This window comes from Anolis carolinensis, chromosome 3 (assembly GCF_035594765.1).
Source record: "Anolis carolinensis isolate JA03-04 chromosome 3, rAnoCar3.1.pri, whole genome shotgun sequence".
NCBI lineage: Eukaryota > Metazoa > Chordata > Lepidosauria > Squamata > Dactyloidae > Anolis > Anolis carolinensis.
In genome coordinates, this window is record NC_085843.1 from 57,838,677 (window position 1) to 57,857,601 (window position 18,925).

The 18,925-nt window shown below is 38.9% G+C and overlaps 1 protein-coding gene across 2 annotated transcripts in view; it reads right to left on the reverse strand.

Moving 5' to 3' along the window:
• Positions 1-18,925, reverse strand: part of cadm2 (cell adhesion molecule 2) — a 644,325-nt gene that overhangs the window by 512,652 nt on the left and 112,748 nt on the right. The window lies entirely within an intron of this gene.

Sequence of the window (18,925 nt, forward strand, 5' to 3'; positions counted from 1 at the left end):
CCTTTACCTATGAATACTCAAATCTGCAAAAGTCAAATCCGCAAATGTAAAGGGTTGACCATGTATTTCCAGACTGAGCAAAACACTGTTATAATTGAAATAGATACAGCATATTACGTGTTGTGAATTACCACATTAAATTTTAATCTGTTTTTTTTTTCTTTGTGTAGCAGGCTAATGCCTGGAAATGCCTAACTATTTCCATACAATTTTATGTTTTATGTGAAGGCTATTAAGTGTTTGCAGTACTTGAATGCACTTTATCACACAAATATTTGGATTTTAATTACACTATATTTTAAATGCATTATTGTACCAGAAAAGTGATAAAAATTCTGCTCCTACTAAAAACAGAACTAATGTCCCCCATGCTTCACTGATCATTATCTGAATCACCATCAAGAAACGAGGTCATGATAATTAATAGTTATTATTTAGAAAGCTAAACACAAAAAAATCAATAGACCATCTACTAAGGCCAATAGAAGAAAAATAATGATAGAATAGGCCAAATGCAATGATCTCCAAATAGCTCCCCATTAATTTCATTTCACATTATGTTCATAATGTTATGGCTTTAATTGCTCTCAAATAAACAATTATCTACCTGGGACCAATATATAACATTAAAATTAAATAGACTCTGATTAGCGCTGAGTTTACGAACTCTTTTCAGTTTTGTAGTTGAAGTAACAACCTTTAACTAAATTGGAATCATTATATTCACATGTTAATTGTTTTTGCAGATGACTGTTTTCATAGAAATATTATGAACAGAAAAGAATATATGAACTATACTAATATTACTATATGAATTTCAGAGGCTCGATGGAATTTTAGTTTTAAGAAATAACAAACGCTTTTGATGTTTATGGAAAAATTAATATATCATGATGTATACATGGCTTCACTCATGGTTTCACAGTGTACAGAAAGTATTTGATACTGTAAATTTGATCTTAGCTGCTTTGGGTCTTGTTTAAGAGAGGAAAGTGGGGTATAAATAAATATAACAACCACCACCACCACCACCACCAATTCTGGACATGTAAGAAACATACCGCAACACCATTTCATTTTTAATCTATATAATTGTTTAAAGTATTTTTCCCAACCTGAGGAGCAGATCATCAGCTGAGAGAAGAGGTGGGCAAAGTTCAGCCCATAGGCCTCTTCAGTTCTTGAGGGCCATTTTAATTGACCCAAGAATCAAAGTATTTCTCGTAAATGCACTCTAAGAATTCCCCCTTGGTCTCCAGCAGTCAGGTGATGATTTGCTTTTCTAAAAAGACCACATCTGTAGAGAAATGTGATCCTTTAAGGTCTCCTGATGGATTTAATGCACCCCCTCAGCATTCCATAGTTGCATACATTTAGCTTAAAAGCTGGGTGAAATCTGGCCTTACTGATACCTAAATAACCTGACACCTTTAACCCATTTTGCCTAGTATACTACTTCCATTTTTCCATGGGGGGGGGGGAGTATGTCTAGTAAGATATTCAGATCCTGATAATTCCACATAAGAATACCAAGAATCTTTTTCTTCACCATGGAAATGCCAAAATGTTGAAAACACAATGATAAAAACCTTCCCAAGACTTAAAACTTCTCTGATTCCTAATATTTCTGGTTACAGAATTCTAATTTGGTCTGAACTGGAATAAATCAATCTTATTTTTTTTAACTTCACCATAGTCAGAAATCTTTCTTAGTAAAAATGCCTTAACATTCAGTTGTCTGTTGGGTGCACAGCAAAAAACTAATATAAACAAGAAAAAAACTCAAATAAAAAACTCTTCAAAACTCTGAGGGCACTCTGTGGGTCCCTGTATGTAGGATTCCTTATTAATTTCAAATGCTTTGAATTTTGAAGCATACGTAACTGCTTCATCTAACTGGAGGAAAAAGAATCCTAATTGATGAAGAATTCCCTTGGGCCCACAGGATCTCTCCATCTTCACTATGCCATTGGATTTGAATTATTTGCTATTGTTTAGCTTAAAAGATTTTTCTGACCCTGAATTAGAGACAAAGAAAAGGTGCCCAAAGCATCTTACAAAGATCAATACTAAGACAGATCAGTTAAGGGCTCTCCCTGTATGTCAGATTTACCAAAGAAGTAAGGAAGTATCTCTCTCCCCCCCCCCCCCTCTCTCTCAGCTCATCTACAAGTCATGGAAAATGGGTTCAGTCCAGTTTGGATGGTTACCCTTTGCTTGGATTATTATTGTCTCTGATTCAGGCAGCACAGAACTCCAGGGATCTCAGTAATTGACAGGCCCCTTTACTTATATCAGCAAAATAAGCAGAACGGTGGTTGTCCCATTCTTCAGGGATGTTCTCCAGAGATGCCTTTGTTGATGTCAGTAAAAGCACCCAGCAATGGCCAAGAGCTCATGCCATGGTGACAGGGCAATGGAGCCCAATCTGTCCACTTTTGCTTGCACCATGGATCACAGAGAAAGGGGAATGGTGACAGCTGGCTATATGGACAGTGGATCAGTTTGAAATAATGTCAATCCAGCTGTCCACATTGCCCCAGAGTGCTGGGCTGCTCCAAAATTTATTATCTGACTTTTTCTAACCCTACCCCCCTTAATTCCTGCTACTGCATCCTGATTGATAAGCAGCCCCCGGTGGTGCAATGGGTAAAACCTTTGCGCCAGCAGGACTGCTGACCTGAAGGTTGAGTTGCTTATCTGATGGTTGCTGGTTTGAATCCTGGGAGAGCACAGATGGGCTCCCTCTGTCAGCTCCAGCTCCCCATGTGGGGACATGAGAGAAGCCTCCCACAAGGATGGTAAAACATCAAAACATCCCCTGGGCAACGTCCTTGCAGACGGCCAATTCTCTCACACCAGAAGTGACTTGCAGTTTCTCAAGTTGATCCTGACATGAAAAAAAAAATCCTAATGGATTAAATTAAATAGTTCAGCAGCTCAGTGCTTTAACACACTTTGCCACCGGGGCTCCTAAATATTTTTAGGCTTTAAATATTATTAGACTAAATTACTAAAATGTACCTTTTCCCCATGCAAAACATTGTCACTCTCTGTTAGAAATGTTTGTAGCAGAGTATTGTTTAGTCCATGAAAATAATAATGCCTCAAAACAATACTCTGATATAAACATTTATATCTCCAAGATTTAATCATCAAACCCACTGCCAGACAGAGTGCACAGGACTCATATTCCGACTGCTTACTTTTATATGAAAGAAAATGTAAAATAATTAGGAGAAAATTTGTTTGGATTTCAATTATGTTCTATTTAGGAAAACCATCAAATTCATAATTTCTATAGGATATTATTTTTACACATTGCATTTCAGCCTTTTGTGCCTAGAATTCACATAGAGCAGAGTTTCATAGAAAATAAGCATATACACCACTTTGTTTCCATTGGCCAGCACCGAATAAATGTTTCTTCAAACTGCCATTGGTTATTTGTTTGGCTAATCAAAAGCAATACTGAGCTTTACCTATGCGGGTGGAATAAAGGTATTATTTCTATGTTGCTATTACACAAAGTGACAGTTCCAAATGCAAAGAGAAAGAAAAACACACACAAAAATGGGAAGACAGAAATAGCAATAAATTATAACTACTCATGTTCCATTGAAACAGACAGTTAGTTATAATGTGCCATAATCTCTCTAAGCAAGGTTTCATCTCTTTGCTGGTTGAAAGATCTGCATAGCATGACTGCCTTTGTGAAATATTATTAGAATATTTTTATTCTTATTATTATTAGAGTTACGACAGCTGACATCTATGCAAATCCAATGAACACATACATAAAAAACACAACACAATACTATTTTCCAAATAACTTTATTTTAAATTATCTTCAAACTATTATAACTCCAAACATGTCAGACAAACCTCAAGTGAAAATAATGCAATTTATTTTTCTGTCCTGCTGGTGAAAAATATTTTTATTTCATTTTTTTTTATTTTAAGTTTCTTCCACTTCCCAGAGCAGATGTGTGCCTGTCAATTCCCTTATTTTCAGTAGAGTCACATTTATATTATTTCCTTCTATTTGATTACAATACAGTTAGTACTCTATATCCATGGGTTTCACTGTACATAGCTTGAAAAAAACTGTAAAGATTTTTTAAAAAGAAATATAAAGGTGAACCTTGATTTGGCCATTTTATAACAGGGACACTCTTTTACAACACCACTGTATATAATGGGACTTGATCATCCATAGATTTTGGTTCATGTGGAGTCCTGAGACCAAACCCCAGCAGATACCAAGAGCCCACTGAATATCAAGGGAAATTTTACTCCATAGCTAATTACAAAAGGCAGAGACAGATATTGAGTAGAAAGCAAAATTGTCAGAATAAGCTCCAAAGTTCCCCAAATGTACACTTTCTAAAATGTGTTATTATGAGATGCTATACATATAGACACCTATTATATCTTATCTGCATAAAATGGACACTTATCACTTCGTCTGCCACATATAATTGAGGCAACTTCTATCTGTGTAAAAATGAATTCCATCATCCATCATTTGAAAAAAAGAAAAGAAAAAGTGATTTTGCCATTTTAGATTAGAAATACATTTTTATTATGCCATGGTATACAATGTAAGTTGAGCATATGCACATTTTGGTATCCTAGGAAGGGGGGATCTTAGAATCAAAACTCATAAGAGATCAAGGGCCCAGTGTACTTTCTTTCTTTAACCATTGAACTCTTCATGTTTTTTCCTTTTCTTTATGATTTTAATGGAGCCAAGACGGCTTCCTTTGTCGTCTTTCCTTTATTACTAACAGTCCTTAGCCATGGAGGCCACCACATAAATCATTATGATTTTATTCCTGAATATAATCTCCTGGCAATCTACAGAAATACAATTGCTCTAGTCTTTCTTCCTAACACAAATCTTGTACTTTTCATTCTTTCTGTTTTCACTTGGGCTGCATGTTTATAGTTCTACATACAACTTAGCAGATGTTTAGGCTTATTAATAGCATTAAACAAGTGGGATGCAAAATCTATCATGAATAACCAGGCACTGGCAGCTTGTGTGCCAAAAATAATAGGAACGCAAGATGTCTCTGCCTGCTTTTTCATCTTCCCCCATCAGCAATAGTAAATGCACTGTAATAGCATTATTCAGTATCATCTTAAATCCTTTAATGAGCAAGAGTACATAATATGAAGAAGTCCTTACAGTTTTCAGCCACAATATCGTCCTAGTGACTCATGATTACTTGTTATCTCCTTAACAATACAATCCTAAACCAAAGTTGCACCATCTGTTTTACGTTGCAATTAGATGCAAACCTTACTTCTGGGCAGAAATGTCCTGCTGTCGACAAAATTTACTTTTGATTGATTTCAGAAATCAATCAAAAGATCTATCTGCTCTTCTGCCAAAGTCTTGCCATTAGAGCAACCAAAGACGTGGTGGTGGTGGTGATGATGATGATTATATAATTTCCCAATTATTCCTTGCATATAATGGTATGCACCTTGGTGGCTAATATTTGACTATGTATTTAGACTTTCGGCTAATTTTATGAATATTTTCATTGATTATGTGTATTATATGTTTTAGTAATATACCATATATCAGGATTGTACAGTACTCTAACACTGTACCCGACTTCCTTTTTTGTAAGACATAAATCTTAATGTATTTGATATTTCTACCTAAATGAAGAACGATCAAATAATTAAAAACACAGGATTACTACTAAAAAGATACCTACTTTCCTGTGAGAGTCATGGATGATGAACCCTGAAATAACGAGGCCAAACACATGAGCTTGGATGAAATAGATAACACTTTATTTGAACTATTGACTATTGAAAAATTGATAGCCATCAAAACTTGCCCAAAGGACCCCAGGATGTGCAGTATTGAGTTCAATATAAAACGAGTGAACCAGTAAACTGAATGACAATATTGCTTCATCTTATACTTTTATAAAATCTACTTCTATTTACAAAACTTGCTATTTGCATTCTTTATACCATCAATATGGCATCTACCCTTTCTAGTTCTTAAATATCTTACTTGCTAATCCTTTCTACGGATATACACATTTATTTTAGCCAGTGAGCTGTAGCGGTTTAAGTGTAGACTTTAGGCACTACAATTTGATTCTCCACTTGCCATGGAAGTCCACTGGGTGATCTTGGGTAAGACACACAGCTGCTGGAATGATTGTGTATCACAACTTCCCCCGCCTCATCACACAGTGGGAAGCCTTCTTCAGCTGGCTTGACCCATCTTTCCTAATGGATAGAAAGGGAGCCACCCATCTACTGTTGGTGGCAATTTGGTGATGGCAGCAGGTTGTTTGCGGCAGTTCAGCCACAGCGCCACCCGGGAAGTACTTTTCCAGAGTGTAATGGAAGCCATCGTGTTCCATGGCTAAAGCCAAAAAAACCCTCCAAAGCCACTGTTGAATTTTTGACCACATGAAAGGTCCATAGTTTCAGAAACCTCATGATAGATTCACCTTAGGCTTGCCTTGACTAGAAGACAACAAGAAATCTTTAATGTGCAGGGAAACAAGTTCAAAAGTTCAAAATAGAATCCCAGTGCACATTTCATTTGTAACTCTTTCAAAGAATGTTAATTTGAGCTCAGCTGTTTGGAAAATGGTGTATCTAGTTTGGTATTGTTTTCTTGTGAGATTGACCTATGAATTTTGCAACACTTTATATCAAGGGTCTTCAAACTTTTTAAACTGAGGGCCGGTCCACAATCCTTCAAACTGTTGAGGGGCCGGATTATCATTTGGAAAAAAAATACAAACAAATTCCGCTGCACACTGCACATGTCTTATTTGTAGTGCAAAAACAACAATAGCAACAACAACAACAACAAGAACAATGAAAGAACAATACAATATTTAAAAATAAAAACAATTTTAACCAACATACATTTATCAGGATTTCAATGGGAAGTGTGGTCCTGCTTCTGGCCAATGAAATAGTCAAGTTAATTAGGATCGTTGTTGTTGTTGTTGTTGTTGTTGTTGTTGTTGTTGTTGTTGTTGTGTGCCTTCAAGTCATTTCAGACTTTGGGCGAGCCTAAGTCTAAAATTTATTTATTTATTTATTTATTTATTATTTACTGCATTTATTTACTACATTTGTATCACACCCTTCTCACCCCAAAGGGGACTCAGAATGGCTTGCAAATTATATGTACATACAGTATATTACGTTATTAGCATAGCACAATATTAACCTTATATATTACTATATTGAACTATACCACTATACTGTAATATTATTAGTAATATTATATGTAATATAGAATATATAATTAATATTATTTTATGGTATTATTAGTGCTATATTGTATTACATTATAATATTATTATCAATATTGTATATACATATAATATATAATATAATTATAGTATATTATAAAACTGAGGGCGTGGGCCAGGTAAATGACCTCGGAGGGCCGCATCCAGCCCCCGGGCCTTTGTTTGGGGACTCCTGCTTTATATTATAATGTTTCTATAAGTTAAGATGTTTAGTTCAGTGCACATAACTTAGCATCCATTCCTATGTCTTTTCTGTATTCTTTGTCTAATAATTTTGCATGGCTGAATGAATCCTGAGTTCATTCAAAGTGGTTACTGCTCAGTTTGCTACTGTGTGGCTCCTTCCATGTACTTTGTGACAGAGCAGAAAGTGAGTTCAGATGCTTTTCACTGCAGATAACAATTTTACCACTTTTTACCATTCTCCCATGTTATGTAGTTGTTCACCTCTATTCTGTCATTGCTCTTTTAAAGCATACATGGAAAACTAGAGATTGTTTTCCACTGGTTTTGTGGCAGAAGAGTAAGAACAATAGTCATTCTTAAAAACAAGCAAACAAAAACGCAAAAGAGGCCCGCTAGATAATAATTCCTTGCTTCAGCCTTATGTTTTTGTAGCCATTTTATTAAAAGGGATAATAGCACTACAAAACTTTAAAGGTATTATACTTCCACCCCTCACAATTGAACCCCCACAGCAAAATAAGGAGTCCAGAAACAGAAAATGGATCTAAAGGACCATTTCCTGACCTATTTATGTATAACTTCTGAAACCACATGTGAAGTAAAACTCAATTAAAGGGAATTAGCCTGTACAGACTTAAATCTTATGTTATTAGCCACCTAGAGAGAACTGCTTAAGTTATGTTTCCCTCTGACCCCCCCCCCCCCCCCCCCAGACGAGCACCATGAAATCCCAATAGCCAACCAAATGTTTTTGGCTGCATCTCTCAGCGACCACTGCTGGAAGGCCATCCTGAGGACACTACCACCCAAAGCTCATAGTTTTTCAAGAGAGAGAACCCTTTTTCCAGCTGTAAAGGTAGCCCCTAATTGTGGTGCAGGCCACCATCCCCCAAAACTTATAGGGACAGTTATGGTAGTAATCCCTTCATCCCCTAAAGGGGGGTGTCATGGTGCGGATTGGCTTTAAATAGCTTGTCAATCTGCCATTGTCACTGGTGAAACCAGCAAGCCCCAACAAAGTCTGGCCTCCTTCAGGGGGGCTTTCAAGTACCCAACCACATCTTAGGCTTTTCCTGATGGCTGCGGGTAATGTAACTCTCACTAACAATTGTAATGCCAACTTGCCTCATCCTGTCACTCCCCAACTGTACCAAATATAGAAAGACAAATAACATCATCTACAAAGGAAAAAGGATGAAAATTTCCAAGTCAAGAACAAGGTCAAACATTAATAAAAATGATAGCAGACAACTGCCACCTTCCCCACCCCCTCCCCAAATTGAACTGAATGGTTCAGGATCCTTTGCAGCTGAAGAATGGGATAAAAATGCATCAAACTCACAAAGTGTGTTGTATACAGCCAGCTCTGAGCAAAGCACTCCACATTTAGATGTCAACATTTCTGGTTTGTTATTCTTTTAAATACAATGTAATCATGTTGTAATTTTAATATATTCTAAATAATCTCAGAATATTAGGGGAAATGAATAGCTCTTTGTTGTCATATAATTGACATAAGGCACATCTGAGGAGACAGAAGAAGGTATGCCTTTCCTGGGGATGGGGTCAGTGTTGATTGGCTTGTGCTGCTGGCCATATAAAATAAAGTTCATGGATAGTGGTAGAGTTTTTGCAGTAACTTGCAAACGCTGTGTCAGGTTTGTTTTCTTGCCAGATTATGTAAGAGGCTATACTTGCAGCAAGTGCAAACTGGTTGCATTATGGGAAAAGTGCATCCGAAAATGAGGATCTTTGAAACTAGTGACCAGCTGGCCGGATGTCTCTATCAGGAAAGATTATAGAACACAATGTTAAAATGGTCAGTCTAGTCACCCTTTGAAAGTAATGCTATGATTGCAAAGAGCTAGCATGGGTTTCTAAAAAAAAATTCATTATTTCCTGACAGTTCATTTTTTCAGTGGAGCCTCTGGTGGCCTAGGGGATAAAAGCCTTGTGACTTGAAGGTTGGGTTGCTGACCTGAAGTCTGCCAGGTTCGAATCCCACCCGGGGAGAGTGCAGATGAGCTCCCTCTATCAGCTCCAGCTCCATGCGGAGACATGAGAGAAGCCTCCCACAAGGATGGTAAACATCAAAACATCCGGGTGTCCCCTGGGCAACATCTTTGCACACGGCCAATTCTCTCACTCCAGAAGCAACTCTGGTTGCTCCTGACACGAAAAAAAATCAGCATATTTATTTAAACACACACATATATGATTTATTTATTTGCTATATTTGCACCTTTCCCCTGGGGCTCAGATGAAAGGCAGCTTCCAACATAATTTAAAAACTAGTAAAAACACAATAAATTATTCATATGAAAACACAAATTAAATTAAAACAGCTTAAGACTCCACACTAATAATAAATAGGAATTAAAAGAGTAAAGAATCCATCACATTAATTTTAAAATCCCATACTTTAACCAGTAGTCATTTGCCCAGAAATACATTTGCTTTAACAGAAATATATTTGCAGCACATGGAAGGGAGTCCATAATCTAAAACCACCTTGTCACAATGAGAAATTTCTCAGTCATAGGACACTTCAGCCTCTTTTCAAACATGGAGAGGCACTGAGCTCATCATACGAATTAAACTACAGTAGAGTCTCACTTATCCAACATAAACGGGCCGGCAGAATGTTGGATAAGTGAATATGTTGGATAATAAGGAGGCATTAAGGAAACGTCTATTAAACATCAAAAGAGGTTATGATTTTACAAATGAAGCACCAAAACATCATGTTAGACAACAAATTTGGCAGAAAAAGTAGTTCAATACGCAGTAATGCTATGTAGTAATTACTGTATTTATGAATTTAGCACCAAAATATCATGATATATTGAAAATATTGACTACAAAAATGCGTTGGATAATCCAGAACGTTGGATAAGCGAGTGTTGGATAAGTGAGACTCTACTGTACTTCTGGGTGTCATGCATAGCCCTCAGTGGTTGAAAAGAGGCAGAAGTGTCCTCAAAGGATGGAACTCCAGCAGTCTGACCTCATCACATTGAGAAATTTCCCCTTCATAGGACACTTCAGCCTCTTTTTAAGTGTGGAGATGTACGGAGCTCATCACATGTTTTAGGGTTGAAAAGAGTCAGAAATGTCCTGAAAGGAGAGAACTCTGAGCAATCGTGTTCAGAGCTCCCACTTCTTATCGCACTTTACTCCCATGTTTGCAACTGAAAAACAGGTGGGATGGGAACAATCAAAAGTTTTCCATCCTGTTTCATTGCCCAACCATCAGCAGTCTCTTGTATCCTATGAGGTTTGGTGCAGAACAGTAGGATCCAATGGAAATAAGGGGTTTTAACCTGGATCACTGTCTCTTGTACCCTATGGGGTTTGGTGCAGAACAATAGGATCCCATGGAAAGAAGTGGTTTTAAACTGATGTCAGTCTCCTTTAATGTAAGAGGCTTTAGGCAGGGCAAGAGATCTCTCATTTTTGTGTATTGTTGTTTCCCTGATCTATATATATAAAAGAGTGATGGCATCAGGGCAGCGGACAAAACAACAAAACTACAGGCCTCCCAACCTCGAAATTTGACAACACAACCCATCATCCACAGCTCTAGGTTGATACAACAAAAAGAAAAGAAAAATAAAGTCCTAATTAGAGGGAGAGGAATAATTGTTTTTATCCAATTGCTGCCAGTTAGAAGGCTAAGCTCCGCCCACTTGGTCTCCTAGCAACCGACTCAGCCCAGGGGACAGGCAGAGTTAGGCTTCACTTAGGCCTCTTCCACAGATTATCTAATTTGCACTGGATTATATGGCAGTGTAGACTCAAGGCCCTTCCACACAGCTATATAACCCATTTAGAATCTTATATTATCTGCTTTGAACTGGATTATTTTGACTCCATACTGCCATATAATGCAGTCATGCTGGTCACATGACCTTGGAGGAGTCTACGGACAACGCCGGCTCTTCGGCTTAGAAATGGAGATGAGCACCAACCCCCAGAGTCAGACATGACTGGACTTAATGTCAGGGGAAAACGTTTACCCTTTACCTTAACTACCACCAATTCCTCAATACTTTATTTCCCATACCACCATACTTCGCCACAGCAACATGTGGCTGGGCACAGCTAGTTTTTTAAAAAGTAATATTGACCTTGTGATAAATATAAAAGATGAACGTATTGCCAGCTCTTAAGTTTCCACATGTGAGTGTAATGGGGAGGCAGAACTCAAAACGAGACTGCTGATTCTTTTGTGAATGTGCCTTCGGAGACTGTGAATGATAGTGGTGGGATCAGGAGAGGAAAGAAAAGCCCTCACTAAGAGGGCTCATTGGAGGACTTGTTTAGGAAAAGGGTCAGGGAGACTGATGGGGAGTCTTCTGAGGAGGATTCATGTGGGGATCCTGAGGTGGAAATGGATGCTAGGGAACAGGTGTTAACAGAGGAATTGGGCACGGACTGGGCACGGGCACCGGAGATGCTTGGGGACGAATCAGGGCCCATGGATACTGCTGATGCTGGGGAAGCTTGGGTGTCTTCAGAAGCAGATCCCACTTGGTCTGCTTGGAGGAGAGGGGGTCCACAGGTGTGGATAGAGTTGGGCATGGGCAGGATGATTGGGACTCTGATGAGGAATTTGGAACACCTGACCCAAGGGCATTGGCTGTATGGAGTTCTGATTCAGATTAAGAAGTTGAGACAACTGCTCTTGGAAGCCCAGGGAGACCTGGATATATTGGGGTTGTTTGGCCATTATACCTTGCGTGTGGCAAGGTGTTGCTGGGCGCCATTGGGTTTCCTGTGTGTGTTACTGAAGACTGGACTGGGACTTTGCAACGGATGTAAGTTTAATCTGGGTTATTCTGCAACGGAGGGCTGGAATTGTGTGGGTTTTCCTGGACTGCACTGTTATTACTAATTTGTATTAGCTGCTGTTCGCCCTCGTTGCTTTGGCTCTCTGTGCCATTTCGTGTTGTGACCTTCTTGGATGACTTCAACCTCTTGGACCTTGGACTGGAACTTGACTTGGCTTTGCTCTTCGCTCTCAATCCATGGCTTGGCGTCGTTCTCTATTCCGTGGCTGTCTGCTGTTGCTAACTACTACCTTCACTCCTATACCGACGCTGTCTGCTTATCCTGACTTCGGACCGACTTGACAACGCTTTCCCACTCTACTCCTTTAACTCTTGGTTTGGTGTATGTTCCAGCAGCGGTTGCTGCGAGCTCGCCAGCGTCTCGCTGTTTCGCTGGCTTTGCTGCTCTCAACTGGGAGTTCCCTAGCTCAGTTTGGGCGTTGGTTTGTTTTGAACTCCTTTTGTACTTTTGAGTTTTGGGAAAGGTTTGTGGTCTTCAATACTGCTTGCTTTAGTTCATGCCTCCATTTTTCAGCCCATTGTGAACTTTTGGGTCAAGTTCTAGAACTTTAAGTTTAACCCGGATTATATCTCTGGCTAATCCGGATTATTTGCCAGTTCTTGTTTTTTGGGGTTTTACCCGCTTGTTCTACTTAATAACACTGAAAGTTAAGTGTTTTAAGTCTTTTTAGTTTGTTGAGCTATTTTTTGGACTGTTGCTTTAATAAACTCTATTTTGCTGTCTAATTGGCGTCTGACTTTTGACAGATTCTCTACTCCTAAAGGGACAGTCACCCATGTTTTCCCTTCTCAATGTGATGAGCTGGCAAGAGAAGCCACAGTTGCCATCTCCTCTTCAAAATGCATGCACTCCAACATTTTACAAGATGAAAATCAGGAAATATAGGACTAGCAACATCATAGTATGATCAAGATGGAAAAACTTATTAATGGAGAACATAAAAGCTGTGAGATGCTACAACAGTTTGCTTTTGCCTGAGCATGAAGGAAAGACCTCCCCTCCTGTTTTCTTTCTCACAGTTAGTTGAGTACAAACTACTTTTACACTTGAACAGTTTGCCATAATTGAAATAAGATAAAAACAAAGGGGAGAGAGTGAAAGGTGCAGAGAGAAACTGCGACATTTCAAAAGTAGGTGGAAAAATGTAATGACACGGTTTCTTTGAACTGTCTCTAGTGAACTGAAACAATTAGTTGGTATGGAAATGTCCCTCTGAATGTAGTAGGACTAATATAATGGTATCAGTCATATAGCCTTGATCTAAGTCATATAGTGGTTTATTAGTCATAGTCAGAAGTTTTAATTGTTCCTGAAATTGATCTGCTAGTCAGCAGTGGAACTAGTGTACTAAATAGAATGAAACAGTGTAATGAACCAGAGGTAACACTCTGTCAGTACTTCTTTGTATCAACAGGAGTTTCATAAAACACTTCAAAGCCAGGTCCATATAAAGTACATTTCAGTAATTTATACATACTATGGCTTATGTTACCATGGTCAAACCAGACATATGCAACCACCACCAAATCTTGGAATGAATCCAAGATTGCATCCAAAATGCAAACCTTTTTCTGAAGATTTACATATGTTTCATTTATATTCCCTAATTTGCCTTTTAAGTTACCGGGAACATCTCTGCCCTGTTTACATTTAAATTAATTTGTAAAAGGAAAAATATCACTGATAGTGAGCCTCAAATCTGCAGAATATCTCTCCCAATGGTTTCCTGTAAATACTAAATAGCTTAGGGCACAAGACAGAGCCAGGAAGAAACCAAACAGGCTGACAGCTAGGATATCAAACATGAATAATCAACATTGTCCCCTGGGAAAGTCTAAAGACAGTTCAAAAGAGAGTCTCCAAGTACCATCTCTAAAGAATACCATGTCTGATGGTGTGAAAAGCCACTGGGAGATCTAACAGAACCAAGAGGGACACATACTTCTAATTCCACCTATCCAGGCATAGGGTGACACCAAATTAATCAAAGTTGTCACCAACCATGCCTCAAAAAAGAATGAAATTAATTCAGATAACTCAAGTCTTCAAGAAAGCACTATAAGAGAGCTGACCTTGTCCTGATAGATTTTGGTACAATCCGGGATTCTCAGCAAGAAGACTGATGTTCGCTATGTCCATGCTGTATTGTTGCCCTTGAAGGTGTTTAAGAGTGTCCAGAAGTGTACATGTCTTTGTGCAACAAATGAATTTTCTATAGTGCTTAAAAGAGAAAATTGTAAGACTCTTGCAAAAATATTGCATTTCTTTGGACAATACTATACTGGACAACCACAAACCAATCTCCAGTATTCAATTTTTGAGTTAGATCCTTGAAGCTACAGAATTTCCTTAAAGCAGTGGTTCTCAACCTAGGATCCCCAGATGTTTTTGGCCTTCAACTCCCAGAAATCCTAACAGCTGGTAAACTGGCTGGGACTTCTGGGAATTGTAGGCAAAAAACATCTGGAGACCCCAGGTTGAGAATCACTGCCTTAAAGAGATGAACTACCTAGAACCATTTCAAAGGTATCTAGACAAGCATAGTACAAAGTTGTATCTACCAAAATTGCATCAAACATAGCATGCATGACAGAATAGATTCCAGCTTTTTATCAGTACAATGTAATTTTTCTGCAGATAACGATTCGTTATAGGCTTGCACCCCCAATATTATACAACGTAGCTCACATTGTTGTATTCATTCTCTGTGTAGTGCAACTTTTATATATATTTCTGTCATTGAAATCAATAAGCTTATCTGCTTTATGTTTTATTTAGTACTTTTTATCCTGATAGTCCTCTGCCCTAGGCTTAATATCCCCTTATTCCTGAAAGAGAAATCATTCCTTATTCATATGTACTGCCTGATCAAAGGCTTATATTTAGCACAAATTATATTAAAAACTGATTTTGGGTGGATTTCTTACAGCTATGAGAATATGCAACCTATCTCATACAAAATGAATGAGGTCATGTTGTTTTCATAATCTGTACAGCGATTTAGTCAATAAAATTTACAAGGAATGCAAATATGTGGAAAAACATATTAAACATACAGTTGAGTTAATAAAATATGAGTAATACCATCAGTAAATATAAACAAAAACAAATTGTAATATATTGTTCAGAAATAACAAAACAAGAAATGTAAGATAACTTAGGGGCAATGCATTCAAAATATCTGGACAGGATATAGAAAGGAAATATTCACTTCTAACTATAGGTATCCAGAAACTATTGGGACACACACACACAGACCTGAGGTAAAAAAATTAATTTCTTCCATGTGGATATTAAAATATTGAAGAATAGGAACAAGCAGACTGACTTTAATTTATTGCAGAAATTTCTTTTTATCCACACCAGAGAATTTCACTAACATTGTGAAATTGACCAGGAGTCTTGTCCTAAATCCCTTTACCTCTACCTGGAGGTAATGACTTCAGAAATGGGGAGAATTCTTTTAAATTTCACAATGTTAATTATGACCTTTGCACAGGGACTGGATTATGTGAGGTACTGTCTCTGAACCGTTCAGCACTATAAACTAGATATGCAAGTTATAAAACAAGAAAGCTGAGAAAAGTGGAAAACAACTTTTGCAGCAGAAGTCATACACTTTTGCAGTGTATTAAAAACTCCATGATGGCTGTGAATAGACGGGATGAGACATACAAGCAAAGGGAAAATAAATGTGGTGACAATACTGCAATTTTCCCTACATCTATATAGTTGTACTGTTTTAAAGTACACATGCAACAATGTAATGATTAAATGCAACCTCATACACTTTGTCTAAAACATATAGAATTGTATATCTTAGTATGCAGTCCACTGCTAATTTCCTTCTTCCTGTTGGAATCCACGTCATCACACATTTGAAAGTCATGTGCAATTTTTCTTAACATGCTGTTTTTTCCCCTTTCCAAATCATTAATAATGATGTTAAGTAAAAGTGGCTGTAACAGCAATCTCTGCTATCTCTCCAGACACCCTCTGCTTATGCTCCCTTAGCCAGATTTTAATCCATGTAACAATGTTCCTATCCAACCAAATTTGGGTTAATTTTTGATGACTAGGAAAAGAGCAGAAACTCTATGTTAAATACTTAACATATCCAAAGCATTTCCATTATTATTATTATTATTAAAAAAGTTATGTTTTACTCTTTGGGAGATATTTATATACAGTACAATAGATATTTTGCTACCCTAGGCAGCATTCAGTGGTTTCATGGTAAAAAGATGATTGTGTCAGGCACCAGGCATCATGACACTATACATGGGATGGAGTAATGTAAGTCCTGATTGCCCCTCCCCCCCCCAATACACAGCTCTGAATCAGGGCCGGCCGGACATATTTTTTTATATAAAGCGGGGAGGGGAAATTGCGCCCCCCCGCCTCCTGCGCCCCGCCGGTGGGCCCCGCCTCCCGCGTGAGAGGGAGCGTGAGAGGCGGGGCCAGGCCGTGCAGGCCGGGAGGCGAGGCTCTGCCCAGACGGGGCCTTGCCTCCATTCCAGCACGCTCTGGCCTTTTCCAGGGGGCCAGACTGCAGCAAAGGTCCTTTCAGGCCGCGATTGCGGCCTGCAAGGACCTTTGCTGCAGTCTGGCCCCCTGGAAAAGGCCAGGCCGGCGAGGCTGAGCTGCGCGGGAGCCTCCCGTGCAGCTCACCCTGACCCCGCCTCTCACGCAGCGTGAGAGGCGGGGCCAGGGCGCCTGACGGCGCCCCCCCGGGCCTGCGCCCGAGGCGGCAGCCTCACATGGCCTCCGTGTTGGGCCGGCCCTGCTCTGAATCTGTGGAGGTCAACAGGGACACAAATACAAACCAAAAGAGGCCAGTATGTTGGATGATGCCTGGATGGTAGATTGCTTTGCAGAGCATTTGGCGTTGCTCCCTTTGGTTTGGTCTGAGCAGGCAAAGCAGAAAACACTGCATTCCTATTGAACTTCCCTTTGGGGAGAGAAGATATTATATTTCCCCAGTGGACTCTCCTTTAGGGAGGGAGAATCTTATATTTCCATAATGTCATTCCCTTTCTATCTTGGCAGATTTTCTGGTGGCATTATGTTGATGGGACCTAGAAAAGGTAGTTGCCATGGTTTCTCATTTATGTTGGAGTTAATAGTAAAATGCAGTCCTGGTGGGCCCTTTGATGCTCCTGTACACACACACACACACACACTACAGGGCTGGCCTGGTTGCTTTATTATGAGGCTGTTTGCATGAGACTGACGATCAATTCTGCCCTCACATGGGACCAGATGCAGTTACTGTTATGTATGTGGATTATGACACTTAAACAACTTCAGGTTACACAGTGTCCATATTGCCAAGATGGACAAGTACCAAGATGCAGATGGCAATGAGCCCTCAGCATACACGTGTGTGTGTGTGTGTGTATGTGTATGTGCATGCATGCACATACTGCCCTTGTATATTTCATCTAGTTTCCCATTTTGGGAAGCTAACATTTTGAAAAGCTAACAAAGGTAAAAGAGTTGGTGGATCTAATGATCAACAATGGAGATCTGGGGGTGACCCTCCACTAGAGAAAGAATTCTGTCCCAATTCAATTTGACAGTCTGGAGAATCTTTTGCAATGTAACTCTGGTCAGGATGCTGTATATTATTGTAGAGAAAAGTTCGTGTTGGCTGTTGGAATTTTTTCAGGGAACCTGAGCCCCATTTTATTACCAAAAACTTTGTTCCAGTAGTCGGTATAGCAGGTGTTGTTGAGGAGAATACATGCAGGGCAGTATGTGAGTGTAGGGTAGTTCATAATATCTCCCCCAGTTCCTAATTTGAGGTTTTTTCTGCTAGGATTTGTTCCTTAGAAGGAATCTGATAAATATAAACTTATTCACCACCTTATTTTCCCAAAATGGAAGGGTGAGGGAGAGTGGTGTGTATGTATGAATGATGCTAGTCATGTGGAATTTATATGTCTTTAAACAGCGGTTTGTGAGATACACCGGAAGGGAACTGCAGCAGAACTGGCAGAATGTAAAATTAAACCTGCACTTCGCTTGCTGACAGTACATCCTAAAGACTTTGAGTTGTTGAGCTTTTCTTTTGATGGAGTTTTCTACATGGACTGGACTCTTCCTGTGGGATGTTCAGTGTCATGTGCTGCGTTTGAAAAAGTCAGTAACTTTTTCAAATGGGACCTTAATGGGTCTAGGCTATTTTGATGAAAAAAAATGTTGGCCAGTCAGCTACAGAGCAATCTGCAATTTTGATTAAGGAGTTTTATTTGCTAACCACATAATTAAGTGTACCTCTAACCCAGGAGAAGACAAAGTATCTGTTTAGTTATCTTTGATATCAAGACTGATATCACTAAGTAAAATTCAGGCTTCCTCCTAAGAAACCTATTGACTAGAAGTGTAGGGTGTCCTAATTTAGCAAATTTTAATAGTTCCGTCCCCATCATCTCCAAATATAAATGTTTGATATCTCGGGATAACTGGAGCCTGCCAGTGTACACAATACTGACCTAAGTAGATCACTATTCTGTAAAGCCATTCACACTGTTTCTTGCTAACTACGCAAAACATAAATTTTCTTCCTC